Below are 18,016 nucleotides of genomic sequence, written 5' to 3' on the forward strand. Positions count from 1 at the left end.
CTTTGTCTCCCCCTACAGTGCAGTACCTGGCAGGAAGAGCAAAGGTAAATGTCTGCTGTTTTTTTTTATTAGTTTATCTATCTATCTATCTATCTATCTATCTATCTATCTATCTATCTATCTATCTATCTATCTATCTATCGTATGTGTGTGTTTGTGTGCATGCATGTATGTGTGTGTGTGTGTGTGCATGCATGTATGTGTGTGTGTGTGCAGGCATGTATGTGTGCGTGTGTGTGTGTGTGCATGCATGTATGTGTGTGCATGCATGTGTGTGTATGTGTGTGTGTGTGCATGTATGTGTGTGGCACACTGGCAGCATTTAATGGGCCCACTGGCAGCATTTGACGGGCACACTGGCGGCAATTAATGGGCACAGTGGCAGCATTTGATGGTCACAGTGGTGGCATTTAATGGCAGAGTTTGATGGGCACAGTGGCAGCATTTGATTGGCACAGTGGCAGCATTTGATGACACAGTGGCAGAAATTGATGGGCACAGTAGCAGCATTTGTTGGCACACTGGCAGCATTTGATGGGTACAATGGTGGCATTTGATGGCACAGTGGCTGCAATTGATGGGCACAGTGGCTGCAATTGATGGGCACAGTGGCTGCAATTGATGTTTTTTTTCTGAATTTTTCAGTTAGCTTGCACCCCCTAAAAATTTTGATCACCAGCCGCCACTGGTTTATATGTGCATGCATATGTGCATTTCTATATACGTGCGTGTGTTTTTTTTATATATGAGTGTGTGTATAGTACCAGCAAAATAAATGTCGTTCCTCCGAAAAGCGATCCATGCTCAGATTGCTTTTCAGAGGCATTTGGCAGCTGGTAAAGAGACAATATGTTGCTTACTGAACGCCTGTTTTAACCCCTTAAATGCATTATGTAATGCACACAGTTGCAGGGTGGTTGCAATGCAGCCCCATTCACCTAGGGGTGTACTTCAAGGGTGCCCTGACTGGAAAAAGATTGAGAAACACAGATTTAGAGGAACCCATCTCTCCATTTTCCTCCTGCAGCTGCTGAATGCCTGTGGGAGGGAGAGGAGGAGAAGCAGGGGGGAAATGGAGAAATCGGTTCCTTTATATGCAGCCACCCACTTGTGACTGGGCCCTGGTGTTCCACCATCAGGCTCAGAGAAAAGAGCCCTGTCCGGGGGTCAGGGGGGTCCTCCATGGTTTCTTGCATCGGGCCCCTGAGGATTCTAGTTACGCCACTCCATCTAAGGATTGCAATCTGGGTGCATCTGGGGTTTCCCTTTCCCTCTACAAGCCCCAATACACAAAGCCTTACATCCGGGTTTAGAGGTCTTCCGAATACCTGAGTTATAAATCCAGACACCCCCTTCCAGTACCGGAATAGCTTTGAACACCTCTAAAGCATGTGTTTTAAATCACCTTCCCTTTCCCCACATCTTGGACAACTAACGTCTAATCTACGGCCAAATAAAAAAAAAAGTCTTTGAGGAGTATAATAAGCTCTATATAACAAGAGCAAATGTGACATCTTTTGGGAGAGGGGAAAGTGAAACCAAGAGGCTCAATTCAAGAATTCTACTCCAATGCTCTTCCGATATAATTCCTACATCTTGTACCCATCTCCTCCTACTTGGTGGGGCCCCTATCTCTTCCAGGCTCTCCTTAAATATATGCAGATAAAAGCTTGAAATACAGCAGATCATCCTGCTACTGATAATGCGAGACGTTTCCATATTTTAGTTTTTCCCTGAATTTTTCCAGTAGTGGGACAATATTATTTATGATATACTGTTTGGGGTCTCTTGTGATATTAATTTCCAAGTATTAATTTTGTCCACTATTTGAATTTGGGCAACCTCCTCAGGCAAGGGACTGTCCAGGGGATCTATTGGTAACAGTGCGGATTTTTCCCAGTTGATAGTGAGTCCGGAAAATTGTCCAAAATTTGTTATTATTTCCATTGCCTTTAACAAGGAGGCCTGCGTATCTTCTAGAAATAATAAAAGGTCATCCGCATATAATGCCACTTTTTCTTCCACTATTCCCCTTTTAAACCCTATTACCTTTGGGGAAGACCTAAGAACCACCACCAGAGGTTCGATTGCGAGGGCGAAGAGCAGGGGGCACATAGGGCACCACTGTCTCACCCAACTCACCAGTTGAAATTTGTCAGAATGTTCATTGTTCACTCTCAATTTTGCCTTTGGCCCCTTGTATAGCATTTTATCCAGTTAATAAAGCCTGGGCTGAATTGAAAATTGGCCAGAACCCTCCACAAGTATTGCCACTCAAGGCAATCAAAGGTCTTGGCGGCATCCAAAGACAAAATGGCTCTTGATCCATTCCCATCAGCTGAGACCTGTAAATCTAAATACACACGTTTTATGTTTATACTAGTAGATCTTCCAGGTATAAATCCCAACTGATCTAGGTGGACAAGTTTCGGGATGAGCCTAGTTAACCTGGTCGCCAAGACCTTCGCCAAAATTTTTACATCCGTACTCAGTAAGGAAATGGTTCTAATAGAGAATGTATACAACTCGGGTAGTAACACCTTTCCATAGTGTCTATAGGTCTCTTTCCTGGAAGAACGTCAGGACCAGGAGACTTCTAGCCTGCCATCTCCCTTGTGGCCTGCTGCAAGTCCTCTAATGTTATTGGCAGGTCCAGTTCATCTCTGTTCACCCTTTCCCCCTCCCCAAAGGATTTCTGCCTCTGAAAAAGTTGTGTATTCTCTGCTTTCCTAATCATTAATGTCCTGTAGATCTGTTTTTCCTCTGCCCAAACCCTAAGAGTTTCAAGGGTCGGATTATTCACATTATGCTCTTCCATGATTACTACCCTCTCTCCGACCACCCCTTTCCCAATCCTTGGCTAGTTTAATTTTTGACACTTGTTGTATCAGTATTCCACAAAGGAAGGCCTTCAAGGTGTCCCAGATTACTTTTACCAGGGCAGTTCCTCTATTCAAGTCAGCAAACTCTCTCAAATCTGCTAACACTTCATCTGGGTCACCCATAAATTCCATCCAAAAAGGGCATATTTTCCACTCCCTGGGTCGAGAACTCTCCCTCACCTCTATTGATACTTTCACCGGGGAGTGGTCAGAAAGACCTCTCTGCATGTAAATTACATTTTTTACCACCTGTAGTGCCTCCTCGTTCCCCAGAACCATATCAAGAGGGGAGTGTGTCCTGGATCATCAACTGTAACACCCGTCAGTGTCCCATGGGGAAACCTATCCATCTTCCGGTTCAAAACCGTATTAAAATCACCCATGGCAATAACTGGCACACCAGAACAAACTCCACTAACCTGAACAAAATTAAAGTGTCAAAAGGATGAGGAACATATACAGCATCTCAAAAAGTGAGTACATCCCTCACATTTTGTAAATATTTTATTATATCTTTTCATGTGACAACACTGAAGAATTGATACTTTGCTACAATGTAAAGTAGTGAGTCTACAGCTTGTATAATAGTGTAAATTTGCTGTCCCCTCAAAATAACTCAACACACTTTAATGTCTAAACCGCTGGAAACAAAAGTGAGTACACCCCTAAGTGAAAATGTCCAAATTAGGCCCAAAGTGTCAATAATTTGTGTGGCCACCAATATTTTCCAGCACTACCTTAACCCTCTTGGGCATGGATTTCACCAGAGCTTCACAAATTGCCACTGGAGTCCTCTCCCACTGCTCCATGACAACATCACAGAGCTGGTGGATGTTAGAGACCTTGTGCTCCTCCACCTTCCATTTGAGGATGCCCCACAGATGCTTAATAGGGTTTAGGTCTGAAGACATGCTTGGCCAGTCCATCACCTTTACCCTCAGCTTCTTTAGCAAGGCAGTGGTCAACTTGGAGGTGTGTTTGGGGTTGTTATCATGTTGGAATACTGCCCTGCGGGCCCAGTCTCTGAAGGGAGGGGATCATGCTCTGCTTCAGTATGTCACAGTACATGTTTGCATTCATGGTTCCCTCAATGAACTGTAGCTCCCCAGTGCTGGCAGCACTCATGCATCCCCAGGCTATGATACTCCCAGCACCATGATTGACTGTAGGCAAGACACACTCGTCTTTGTAATCCTCACCTGGTTGCCGCCACACACGCTTGACACCATCTGAATCAAATAAGTTTATCTTGGTCTCATCAGACCACAGGTCATGGTTCCAGTAATCCATGTCCTTAGTCTGCTTGTCTTCAGCAAACTGTTTGCGGGCTTTCTTGTGCATCATCTTTAGAAGAGTCTTCCTTCTGGGACAACAGTCATGCAGACCAGTTTGATAGTGTGCAGCGTTTGGTCTAAGCACTGACAGGCTGATCCCCCCCCCCCCCCATCAACCTCTGCAGCAATGCTGGCAGTACTCATACATCTATTTCCCAAAGACAACCTCTGGATATGATGCTGAGCACGTGCACTCAACTTAATTGGTCAACCATGGCGAGGCCTGTTCAGAGTGGAACCTGTCCTGGTAAACCACTGTATGGTCTTGGCTACCATGCTGCAACTCAGTTTCAGGGTCTTAACAATCTTCTTATAGCCTAGGCCAGTGATGGCAAACCTTGGCACCCCAGATGTTTTGGAACTACATTTCCCATGATGCTCCACTACACTGCAGAGTGCCAGAGCATCATGGGAAATGTAGTTCCAAAACATCTGGAGTGCCAAGGTTCGCCATCACTGGCCTAGGCCATCTTTATTGTAGAGCAACAATTCTTTTTTTTCAGATCCCCAGGGAGTTATTTGCCATGAGGTGCCATGTTGAACTTCCAGTGACCAGTATGAGAGAGTGAGAGTGATGACACCAAACTTAACACACCTGCTCCCCATTCACACCTGAGACCTTATAACACTAATCACTAGTCACATGACACCGGGGAGGGAAAATGGCTAATTGGACAATTTGGACATTTTCACTTAGGGGTGTACTCATTTTTGTTGCCAGCAGTTTAGACATTTATGGCAGTGTGTTGAATTATTTTGAGGGGACAGTAAATTTACACTGTTATACAAGCTGTACACTCACTACTTTACATTGTAGCAAAGTGTTATTTCTTCAGTATTGACACATGAAGAGATATAATAAAATATTTACAAAAATGTGAGGGGTGTACTCACTTTTGTGAGATACTGTAAATTGGCTAGCACGTAGGTTCTGTTCTCTATAGTGCAATGCAAAAAACTATATAGCGTCCCAGTTCATCAGTCTTAATTTGCTTGCAGGTGAACATACCAGACCTGATCAGAATACTCACCTCCCTGGAGTAGGAGGTGTGAACTGAGTGGTACTGGGTTCAAAATTCACCCCATCCAGTTGTGGTATAGAAACATGGGTAAGGTGCATCCCCTCTAGGCAGAGTAATCCCACCCCATATATTTTTGCTACGGAAAGAACTGCTGTCCTTTTGGTGGGATCTCCCAACCCCCAGACATTCCAAGAACATATAATACATTTTTTTACCTGCATGGGATTAACAATTTAACCACTTGACCACTGGGCTCTTAAACCCCCTTAATAACCAGACCAATTTTCAGCTTTCGGTGCTCTCACATTTTGAATGACAATTACTCAGTCATGCAACACTGTACCTATATTCACACAAATAGAGCTTTCGTTTGGTGGTATTTAATCACCGCTGGGTTTTATATTTTTTGTGCTATAAAAGAAAAAAGAACGGAAATTCTGTAAAAAAAAAAGAATTTTCTTTGTTTCTGTTATAACATTTAGCAGATTACCGGTAGTAATTTTTCTTCATAAATTTTTGCCAAAATTTATACTACTACATATCTTTGGCAAAAATAAGTACAAATTGGTGGATATTATTTGGTCTTTGTGAAAGTTATAGAGTCCACAAGCTATGGTACCAATATCTGAAAATGTATCACCCCTGAAGTACTGCTGGCCTATCTCATTTCTTGAGACCCTAACATGCCAGAAAAGTACAAATACCCCCCAAATGACCCATTTTTGGAAAGGAGACATTCCAAGGTATTTAGTAAGAGGCATGATGAGTTTTTTGAAGTTTCCCACAATTCTTTGCAATATCAAGATTTTTTTTTTCCTTTTTTTCCCCCACAGAATTGTCATATTATAAGGTTATTTCTCACACACAGCATATGCATACCACAAATTACACCCCAAAATACATTCTGCTATTACTCCCGAGTATGGCGATACCACATGTGTGAGACTTTTACACAGTGTGGCCACATACAGAGACCCAACATGCAGGGAGCACCATCAGACGTTCTGGAGCACCCAGGCCAATTCTGACATTTCTATCCTACATGTAAAAATCATAATTTATTTGCTAGAAAATTACATAGAACATTATATATGTTTTTTTAGCAAAGACCATAGAGAATACAATGGTGGCTGTTGCAACTTTATATCTTGCACGATATTTGCGCAGCAATTTTTCGAACGCGTTTATTTTGTAAAAAAAAATGTTTTGTGCTTTAAAAAAAAACCAGTAAAGATAGCCCAATGTTTTTGCATAATGTAAAAGATGAAGTTACGCCGAGTAAATAGATACCTAACATGTCACCCTTCAAAATTGCGCACGCACGTGGAATGGTGCCAAATGTCGCTACTTAAAAATTCCTATAGGCGACGCTTTCACTTTTTTTTACTGGTTACATATTTTGAGTTACAGAGAAGGTCTAGGGCCAAAATTATTGCTCTCGCTCTAACGTTCACAGCAATACCTCACATGTGTGGTTTGAACACCGTTTTCATATGTGGGTGGGACTTACGTATGCGTTCGCTTCTGCATGCAAGCACATGGGGACAGGGGCGCTTTAAAAAAAAAAAATTATTGTTCATTTTACTTTATTTATTTTTGTTTGACACTTTTTACCCCAAAAATAGAATGCAAACATCCCTTGTAAGAGGAATATGGCATGACAGGCCCGCTTTACAGTGAGATATAGGGTCAATAAGACCCCACATCTCACCTCTAGACTGGGAAGCCTGAAATAAAATTTTTTTTTAAAAATGATTCTGGCTTCGATTGTATTGGCGAGTCGGTAGATGCACCGAAGGGTGGCGGGAGGGGGGGATGTCCCCTCTCGCCTCCCTTAAGAACGATCAAGCAGCAGAACAGCCGCTGTGATCATTCTTATGGTGTAGGGAATAGCTGGCTGAAAAAGCTGATATCTGAATGATGCCTGTAGCTACCTACTAGTGCTACCCCTGGTGCTGTCGCCTGTCCTTGACCTTGGCTTTTCCTCACTGCTCCAGCCCCGGCATGTGTCTTAGGTTGCACCTATGGGTTATGGCAAATCTCTCTAGTTTGGATGCCGCCTGGTTCCCCTTCACACTTCGGTGTGGCTGGGTACTAGAGCTGGTACTGTCCTGTTGTGCAGGGTCTTCCCCCCGCCTCTTCATCATTGCTATGTATCAGCAGAGGCTTAGGAGGAGAGCAGTATTCATACTCAAGAAAAAGGTGGGAGAGAAAACAAAACCGTCAGTAACACCCAAGAGTAATCCAGGTGGAGCCCCCTTAATTCCCCCCTCAAATACAGAAGGGAACAGAAATATCCTGGAAACCATTAACTAGATATCCACTAAATGTCCACGGGTGTCATTGTAGACCAGTCCCACCTCTTCTAGTAAGTAATTTATGAATGCTGGACTCATGTTTAGCCTTGAGGACTCTCCCCTCGTTGGTCAGCGTCCTGGCTGTGCAAGCTCCACCTTCCACGCTGCACCGGGGTATCTGTGGTGTCCCAACAATGTTGGTAGAGGGTACTGCGGGTACTGTGGGTGCATCGGCAGCTCTCCTCTCTCTCTGGTTCTTCGATCCTACTGTGAGTAACGGTTCCCCTAGCAGAACAGCTGAGTGTCAGGGCTGCTAAGCCGAGGGTAAGCCGCCCTTCATCTCTAAATGGGCACCAGCAGCTGACAGGATCTCTTCTGGAGCTATGGCGGGGCTGAATCACACACGGCTGCCCTCTAGAGCATCCAATCACACCCCCCACATCCCTCAACTTAGTTTGTTTTTGACCAGACTTCTACTTTAAAGCTTGTAGCTCAAAAAAAGGACCTGCAATTTTTTAAGTTTCAAGACTTCCTGTGTTCAGTAAGCAGTAGTGCAGCCCCTTGGCAGGAAAACTGTAAAGCTAGCAGCGATCACTGTAGTAGCAGTGTCTATTACAGTGATTTCCAGCTTGCACTGGGGTTTTGCCAAGCATGGCCCATACATACTTACACTGGTTCAAGCTGAACCAATGTAACTATGCAAAAGATCCTGTCCACCTGTGGATACCACTGATATTTACTCTTCTACAGAGAAAAGTTGGTTGAAAAGCTTCAAAACTTCAGGGTGCGTCAACTACCTAGTCACCCTCTGTGCACTGTGGTTCTTCTCGCCAGCTGCTATGTTGCTACTGCACACAGTAATATCTTAGGGTCAAGTTGTGGGCAGGGTCTACCGCGGTTGTGCACGAAGGGTAACACCTTGCCCGAAGGTGTCCTCACTAAAGCCTGGGACCGTAGAGAATTGAACAGTAAGGCAGTCCCTGATTCAGAGATAAGCCACTTGTGAGAGTTCTCCCTGTATGATGCCACGTCCCAAGTAACTACACACTTAAAGCTGTAGTATGTTTTGCATTAGGAGGGATGTGCCTTCGCCCACTACCCCAGTCCAGCATACCTCCGTTACCTTCTTGCACAACACCCAGTAACAGAATGGAGTCCCACTGAGCACATAATGGGTCCCATGCCTGCTCATTAATCCTTTCCTTCCTGTACCTAGTGATCGGGCCTTAGATCTCCGTAATCCTAGTCTGCTCCCGGTGACCAGAGGAGATGGACAGCTAGGGAGAGAGTCAGTGCACCGGCCTTCTACCCAGCTACCACGCCAAACAGCTGGTTGCTGTAGCTGTTATTCCTTTTGGTTATCCATGACAACTATCCTCCTCTTCTCTGCCTTGCGGGTTAACCTTTGGTAGTGATATCACACATATGCCATAGTGCTTTTATAGACCCAGGTTCTTTATGAATACGCCAAGACCCAACATGCACCCCTTGAATAACTTCAGGCCAGGCTCATGGCAGTTGAAACAACTTTACTGTAAATTCTGCATGTGGCATGCAACAGGATAAGGCTTCCTTTCCCTAACTAACTCTGAATGTGGCTGCCCCAGCATACCTGCACAGGTAAAGTCCTTGTGGGTGAAGTCCATAATTGGAGAGTCCAGAATGAAAGTGCCCATTGTTAGGGGGTCCCAAAGAGTCAGTGTTCCTGTAGGTGGATCACAGGTCCCATCGATCTTCTTCAATTGATCCCGTCCTGTCCACTCTCCTGGGACCTGAACCTTTCCCCTTTTATATTGTAAAGGAGGGAGGCCAAATACCAAAAAGCCTATAGACTTACCCAGGGATTGCGGCAAAACATTTACCTCTTCCCCCTGGCTTTGGCAGGCAAACTGGCTAACTAAAGACAGTAGGCAATCTGCCTACAAACAGACGAAACCAGAGCGGGCACTAATGAACCAGGCATCCAACGCACCTGGAAGTGTGTTAGATGCAGAAGATCTTACAGCCAGCTTTCTTTTGTAAGAGAATGAAGGTTGGCTGCATGGATGGTGGTGCAGGTAACTAACAATTTAATTCACAGGGAGCACTTATTTTAACAAATCCAACAGGTCTCCATAAACCTTACACAAACTACAGTCAGTAAAAAATTATTTGATTGCCACGACATGGTTGCAAATTTTAATATTTGATTTTGGGATGGATGGAAGTGAATGTGATTCTGAACAGGAATCAAGTTCACAGTTAGACTTTCAATCAGATAAGAAATGAGAAAACATTTCCATCTTCCTCTTTCCTTTTTTCTCGTCACTGCTGTCGGAAACCCACAAAATGCAGTTGAAAATAAAGAATTATAGCTACATATATTTTCCCTGTAACAAAGCCAAAAGTGTGAATTAAAAGAGACTTGCTAGTCTGATACTTGATCATTGTTCTATATCTTTTCTCAGTTTTCAAGTGGATGTGAACATTGTCAGTTTTCAGAGGCATGCCTTCAAGGTCATAGCAATAAATATTCTTTGTGATATATAAGGATACTGTACAGGATTTTGTATTCACTATAACAAACAAAGAGTGTGTTCTCATTTGTCTTGACTCATGGAGAAATAACTAAAATAAAAGACAAATGATAAATGCAGTTACCCAGAAAAATGTATGTCTATTGGCAAGTAACTGATAACACAACCCTCGGGCGCAACATGCCAGGGCAGGCTTTTGTGAAGAACCCTATTCTGCCCATGTTTGCATGGTGCACTCCCTGGACACAGATTGGTTGGTCGTGATGTTTGCAGTGAACTTCTGGCACTTTTAATTCGTATTTGATCTGACTACAACAGGATTACTACTTATTTTACAGACAGCTACTACTATGATGGTCTATGTAGGCTTTTCTTTTACTTTAGATCAGCCTTTCTCAACCTTTTCAACACAGGGGAACCCAATAAAATAACTTTCGGGTCGCAAGGAACCCCTGCCTAAAAGTTACTATACTGTATCTACTCATGATACATTAGTGTGATTGTCAGTAGGAAGAATGCTCCTCACACTTGTGGTCATTGGGCAGAATTACCCCCTTACAGACAGCTAAAAAGATAGCTAAAAAAGACTGAAGTCTAATGCCGCGTACACACGACCAGACTTTTCGAGGGACTAAGTCTGACAGACTTTCGACGGAGTTCTGACGGAGTTCTGACAGAGTTCTGACGGACTTTCCGAATGAACGGACTTGGCCACACACAATCACACCAAAGTCCGACGGATTCGAACGTGATGACGTATGACTGGACTAGAATAAGGAAGTTCATAGCCAGTAGCCAATAGCTGCCCTAGCGTCGGTTTTAGTCTGTCAGACTAGCACACACACGAGCGGATTTCTCAGTAGGAACTGGGTCCGGCAGAGTTCTGTCGGAAAAATTTGAAACATGTTCCATTTCTAAAGTCTGTCAGACTTTTGCAAATCAAAAGTCCGCTGCAGCCCACACACGTTCGAATAGTCTGCCGGAATCATTCCGTCAGACTTTTGATGTTGAAAAGTCTGGTCGTGTGTACTCGGCATAAGAAATCTTTTTGCTTTTGGATACTTTGCACCTCCAAAGACTGGACCTTATACCTTGCTATTACTACACCATGTATCTCATCATCGTTCCATACACTACTTTTTCAGTAATGTTTAACATCACTGTTTAAAAGGCAAGAATGCGTGGCAGCCAATCAGATGTGATCTCAGGGAAGCATAAAGCTGGCCATACATTATACAATTTCTGTACAATCTCTTTTAGATATACCTTCAACAATGTAGTGCAAGGGCCTGCCTAATTGGATACAAACTGTTGTTTAGGTCTAACCTTATATTTTATGTTTTTTGGTAAATCAAAAGGAAAACTGTAAAAAAAAAAAGATTATATAATGTATGGCCAGCTTTACTTCAGGCCTAAGTTATTGAATGATAAATCAGTGCGGTTGTGATAAAATCTTATCTCCGTGTAGGCCTTTGTTGCTTGTCACTCTGTCACTTGCACTGTCTGGCTCTATATTTCTGTCTAGGTAGCTTCTCCTTACTGGTGGTAGCGTGCCTGGGTGAAAGGGAAGCCCTGAGCAGGTAGAATCTTGGATGGGGGACTTTGCTGCTTTTTCTCACTTGTGATGGGGCAACAAAGTGCTTCTGGGGAGGGATCGATTCCATAGAGCCTAGCAGAGCCTTTCTCAGGCTGCCTACTATGTGGCTAGTGATCCTACTGCTGAAGATTTGAGGAAATCTAAGAGGTTGCCTGTTTGTGCCTATGGAATGACTTCCAAGATGTTGCTCCTATCACTAGAAATCGGGATTCAGAAGCGTTTGGCTCCCTGGTGCCCAGCCTGCTGCCCTGGGGCTACACACGGCCCTGTGGTACTCTTTGTTTGGCCCTCAGGGCCGCTGCAGACACAGATCTGTGTTTCCTTATTGTGCTGCTATAGTGGTGAATTCTTTCAGTCTAATGTAATATGTCTCCTGTCCATGACTATTTACTGAAGCATATCCCCAGTCTCCAACAACTTCTACAGCAGTAGCAGTAGTAGCAGTAGTATGTCCTTAGTCCCTGACCATCTCTTGTATCATGTTCTCAGTCCCTGACCATCTCTTGTATCATGTCCACAGTCTCTGACCAACTCTTGTATCATGTCCTCAATCTCTGACCATCTCTTCTGTCATGTCTGCAGTCTCTGAACATCTCTTTTTGATAATGTGTGCAGTCTCCGACCATCTCTTGTATAATGTTTGTAGTCTCTGACCTTCATTTATATAATGTTTGTCTCTGAACATCTTTCATATCACGTCTGCAGTCTCTTATTATCTCTTGTTTTATGTCTGCAGTCTCTGATCATCTCTTGTATCATGTCTGCAGTCTCAGACCATCTCTTGCATCATGTCCTCAGTCCCTGACCATCTCTTGTATCATGTCCTCAGTCCCTGACCATCTCTTGTATCATGTCCACAGTCTCTGACCAACTCTTGTATCATATCCTCAGTCTCTTCTGTCATGTCTGTAGTCTCTGAACATCTCTTTTTGATCATGTCTGCAGTCTCCGACCATCTCTTGTATAATTTTTGTATTCTCTGACCATCTCTTGTATAATGTTTGCAGTCTCTGACCATCTCCTGTATCATGTCTGCAGTCTCTTACCTTCTCTTGTATCATGTCTTCAATTTATGCCCATCTCTTGTATCACGTCTGGAGTCTCTGCCCATCTCTTGTATCATGTCTGCAGTCTCTAAGGATCTCTTGTATCACGTGTACAGTGTCTGACCATCTCTTATATCATGTCTGCAGTCTCTAACCATCTCTTGTATCATGTCTGCAGTCTCTGACCATCTCTTGTATCATGTCCACAGTCTCTGACTATCTCTTGTATGATATCATAAAACAGTGAAAACACAGGGCTTCCTCCACTATCTCAGTGATATGGAGCTTTTAAATCTTCAAATAATAAAAACACTTCAGAAATGTCAGTAATTTCAATAACCATAGTAATTCAATTAACCTCGCTGGTGGTATTATTATTTCAGATTTTTGATGCTCAAAGCAGTACAATGTTTTTCATGGAAATTTGGTGTTTTATATTGTAGGCATGTAATTCTTAGGAATCTAGCAAGAAAAAACACCTATATGGGAGTCTGAAAAAGCTGTACACCTTGATACAAGTAATGGAAAGATTCGAACAAATTCCCCATGGGGCTTTTTAGCAGCAATGAGAAACAGATGCAGTGGTAAAAAATAATTGATGATTTTATTATCAACCAGATGATCAAACTTCAAAGGTACAAGAGTTTAAAATATGAGCTCTGGTGTACATATAAGCGAACAACGTGGTGCTATTATTTTATGCAACCAATTGTTTTATATATGATTCCCTGTCATCATAGACTAAACATCCATTTGATGTATGGAAATGCCACAGTGCATTTCGACCTTGGGAAATTATGGTCTTCTTCAGGGGATTTCTCACATTTCTGTGGATACATCAAGGGGACAAATTTCAGCAATTCAATAAACTAATACATTCTAATACTGATACATTACGGGTGTCAAACATAAGCTATATTTACCCTTTCCACCAAGTAAATTCGCTTGAACCAGAGACTTCCCTTAAAAGCCAAACCTTCTCCCTGAAGGTAGTCCCAGACACCGGGTCACAGGCTTGCAAGTGGTAACAAGTCATTGGGCCCCCACAAATTTCCATGCAAAACATTATACCACTTTGAGCATCAAAAATCTGAAATAATCATACCGCCAGGGAGGTTAATTGAATTAACTGGGGTTATAGAAATTACTGAATTTTCTGAAGTGTTTATATTATTTTAAGATTTATAAGCTCCATAGCGCTGAAATAGTGGAGGAAGCCCTGTGTTTTCACATGTGATTGCACTTGTTTGTATGATTTGTTTGTTTGACTTGCTCATTACTTCCGTAATGTTATCGAGATTGGCAATCTGTGCTCTGAGGATGCTGCACATGCGCCCTGTGTTTATGGGGCTTTAGACTACCTCAGCTCCCAGGACAGACAACCCTTCTGGCCCTGGTCCCACACATAGCATATACCATCGTAATTTGTCTTATGTAAGTACCCAGGACTGGAACTCCTGTCCTCTCCTGCTGTTCTCAGCTTAACATTAGACTTAATTATATTAAGTTTTTTATAGATAACTTATAGCATCCGCCCCTGAGGAAGTGTTTATACATGAAATGCGTCAGCCATTCAGGATATAGCTATATGCCCTAATAAGATTCATTAAGATACCATCCTTTATCATCTTTATACAATTTATATTTTTTTCATTGAATAATGCTATGTGCTGCCAAGCTGACGTGTATATACATGAATTTATACAATTTTAAATTTATGCATCATCGGAGAGAGATATATTGCAACATCGGAGAGAGAGGACAGGCCACATCCCGTGACAAACAGGTGATGTCAGAGTCACCTATATGGTCTTGTGGATGTTGAACCATATGTACAGTTTGAAAGATTGTATCACTGATCATCTGATGTGTTGCCACCTATAGAAATGGGAGGACAGGCCAAAAGATATTTAGATCGGAGTAGAGCAACTTCTACAATCCACAGTCAGAGCCAGCACATTCCAGTCCTGTTCGCCCTGACTAGGGGCAAAATAGAGCTTCTGTCCTCCTCTGATACATATAGCGTGATATATCTTTGATCAATGTCAGGATATTTGGATGCATGGTGAACAGCCCTGAAGAAGCAGTAAGCTAGTCTGCGAAACACGTCGGCATCTGTTCAAGTTTCTTAAAAATGAGTATTAATCTTGGTCATCGGTTTTATGACTAAATATTGTTACCATTTTAAGTTGTATCCTTTGTAATAAATTATCTATTTTTTACATTTTCCCTTGTGGTTGTGCTTACCTTATGACAGAAATACGCATCCTCAAAAATCCCATTAATCCATGAGGAACAGATTCTGATCTGGAATTACACTATATATCTTATTGCTGCCATCTGTTACCAACTACCTGAACACACTTTGAGGACATCTCAAGCTGCCAATGGAGTTCCAGCCTGTAGGAAAACAAAGCCCAGGCATCAGTACAAGCGCTTGAGACTTCTGTCATGGAAGTCCGTGATATCTGGTAAGTGTAGCATCAATAAACGAAGACTCCGATCTTTGTAAAAAGAGAGGCAGGTTAACTGGGTGAGTGTCCGTCTATCAGAGTGATGGAGGGACACAGGATTTTAGGATTACACAAAGATATCAAGGTGTTGTATAAAGAAGCATTTTTAAATGTTAGTTGTCTGTTCGTTTTCAATGCATTGGAACTTTTATATTGGAGATAGTTCATTTATAAAGAAGTGACTCTCACATTTGATAGCTGAAACTTTGGTTCATTTAAGTGGAACTTCACTCACTCAATCAACATTGACAACTTTTATTATTGGAAAGTACCGTATATACTCGAGTATAGGCCGACCCGAATATAAGCCGAGGCCCCCAATTTACCCCCAAAAAACTGGAAAAAATTATTGACTCGTGTATAAGCCGAGGGTGAGACATGCCTGTCCATCCCTGTGTGTCCGTCCATCCCTGTGGGTCCATCCATCCCTGTGTGTGTGTCCATCCATCCGTGTGTGTGTGTGTGTGTGTGTGTGTGTGTGTCCATGCATCCGTGTGTGTGTGTGTGTGTGTGTCCATGCATCCGTGTGTGTGTGTGTGTGTGTCCATGCATCCGTGTGTGTGTGTGTGTGTGTCCATGCATCCGTGTGTGTGTGTGTGTGTGTGTGTGTGTGTGTGTGTGTGTGTGTGTGTGTGTCCGTGCAGCCTACCTGTGTCCAGCCTGCCTGTGTCCGTCCAGCCTGTGTCCGTCCAGCCTGCGTCCCGTCCAGCCTGCGTCCCGTCCAGCCTGCGTCCCGTCCAGCCTGCGTCCCGTCCCGGCCCGGCCCGTCCCGTCCCGTCCCGAGCCGAGCCTCCGTCCTTCAGCTCTTCGTCGGCGGCCATTCTAGGATTCAAAAGCCGCGCCTCCGTCGGTGATAGGGGGAACACTCAATTTCCCACTGACTGCTGTTCCGCCTATCGGATGTCCGTGATAGGCAGAACACTGAATTTCCCAGCAGCCTGTGTTCCGCCTATCACGGACATCGTCTCATCCTCGTCCGTAGTACGAGGATGAGACGATGTCCGTGATAGGCGGAACACAGGCTGCTGGGAAATTCAGTGTTCCGCCTATCACAGGCGAAGGCGGAGGCGGAGGCGCGGCGTTTGAATGTTAGAATGGCCGCTGTCTGTCTGCTCGATACGCTGATCGAGCAGGCAGACAGCGATGACTCGAGTATAAGCCGAGGGGGGCACTTTCAGCCTCAAAAAAGAGGCTGAAAATCTCGGCTTATACTCGAGTATATACGGTATATCATATTTACTTTTTTTTTTACATTTCTTCAGTTACTTCCTGGTTTCCAGGCCTAGGTCAAATGATGTTATACATCCTAGGACTTATGCCTTTTTGTCCCATGTAATAGATGGAGGATTCCATACAAGCTGATGTGGAATTAGGTGTCTAGATCCAGAGTCTGAGGGGAACGATTGAAGGTCTGCTGCCTTTGGAATTGAAATCAGCTTTAGGACACAGATGAGCGTGTTTTGAGTGTGTTGGAGGTGAGCAGGTTATTTCACCTGGTGGGGGATGAGCACAAGTCACAAGCACACCTACCTGCCTTTATGCTTGAGCTAAGGTCAGATGGATTCCAGGAAGTAAATGCTTGATGAAACATATTGAGTATTGCATATTAAAAATTAATTAAATAGTGTTTTCGGTTTGTGGTGCTCAGATATAGTTTAGTTCCACTTTAAAGTTAGTGTACTGTGAGCTGTAGATATGTCGATTAATTACATTTTCTGAAAATTAAACAAAGGTTTGGATAGGCTACTCTAGATGCAAAGAAGAAAACCAGAGAGAAATCTCATGCAAATATAATGGGATTTTAAACTGAGTCTGTGAATAAGGCGAGCACCAACAACATCAGATTTAAAAAAAATTTATAGTTTATTACATAGTATCAAAAATTCATAATAAAAAACCCATAATTGTATTACATAATAAATAATAAATAGACATCCATAGGAACAAGATCAAACATCCATAGGAACAAGAGAATACAATAATATTTTATTGTATTCTCTTGTTCCTATGGATGTTTGATAATATATAATAATGGCCTATTCATATATATTTATATATTTAATATTTTATAAAATATAGATGAAATCAATGATATGTGCATAAACCCCGATGAAGCAATCGGCGAAACATGTCGGTTTCCCTGCCTGTCAACGATTCTTTGAGTTCAGATGTTAAGCATCATTGTATTGTCTATTTATTATTTATTATGTAAAACAATTATGTGTTTTTTATTATGAATTTTATGTAATTAATGTAATAAACTATACATTTTTTTAAAATCTGATGTTGTTGGTGCTCGCCTTATTCACAGACTTATTGTCTAAATTTAAAATCCCATTATATTTGCATGAGATTTCTCTCTTATTTTCTTCTTTGAATTTGATACCAGGGATGTAAGACTTTGTCTGTACCAGAAATTATCCAATTTTTTATATATTTACATAGGCTACTCTAGATGATTATTTAAGATATGGAACTGTTTCTTTTGAACGGAGACACTACACTGCCCTTATGGAGGATGGCCACAGCTAGAAATGCTTGGGGTAGGGAGGGGGAGCTTAAAGTAATTTCTTAACAAAATAAAGCATGGAGAAATGGATGGATGGGGGAGTTTACTTTGAATATTGAGGCCTCGTGCCCACGGACGTTTTTACAGCCGCTTTTTTGAGCGTTTTTTGCAGCTTAAAAATGCCTCTCCATGTTAGCCTATGGCCCCATGCCCACCATGGCGTTTTTGAGCTGTAAATACTCCAGGACTAGTGTGTTCTGAGACATCAGACGCCGGCAAAAAGTGTTAAATGCGATTTAA

This window comes from Lithobates pipiens, unplaced genomic scaffold, assembly GCF_037356315.1.
Source record: "Lithobates pipiens isolate NorthernLeopardFrog02 unplaced genomic scaffold, aLitPip1_a1.2 Scaffold_23, whole genome shotgun sequence".
NCBI classification, from domain to species: domain Eukaryota; kingdom Metazoa; phylum Chordata; class Amphibia; order Anura; family Ranidae; genus Lithobates; species Lithobates pipiens.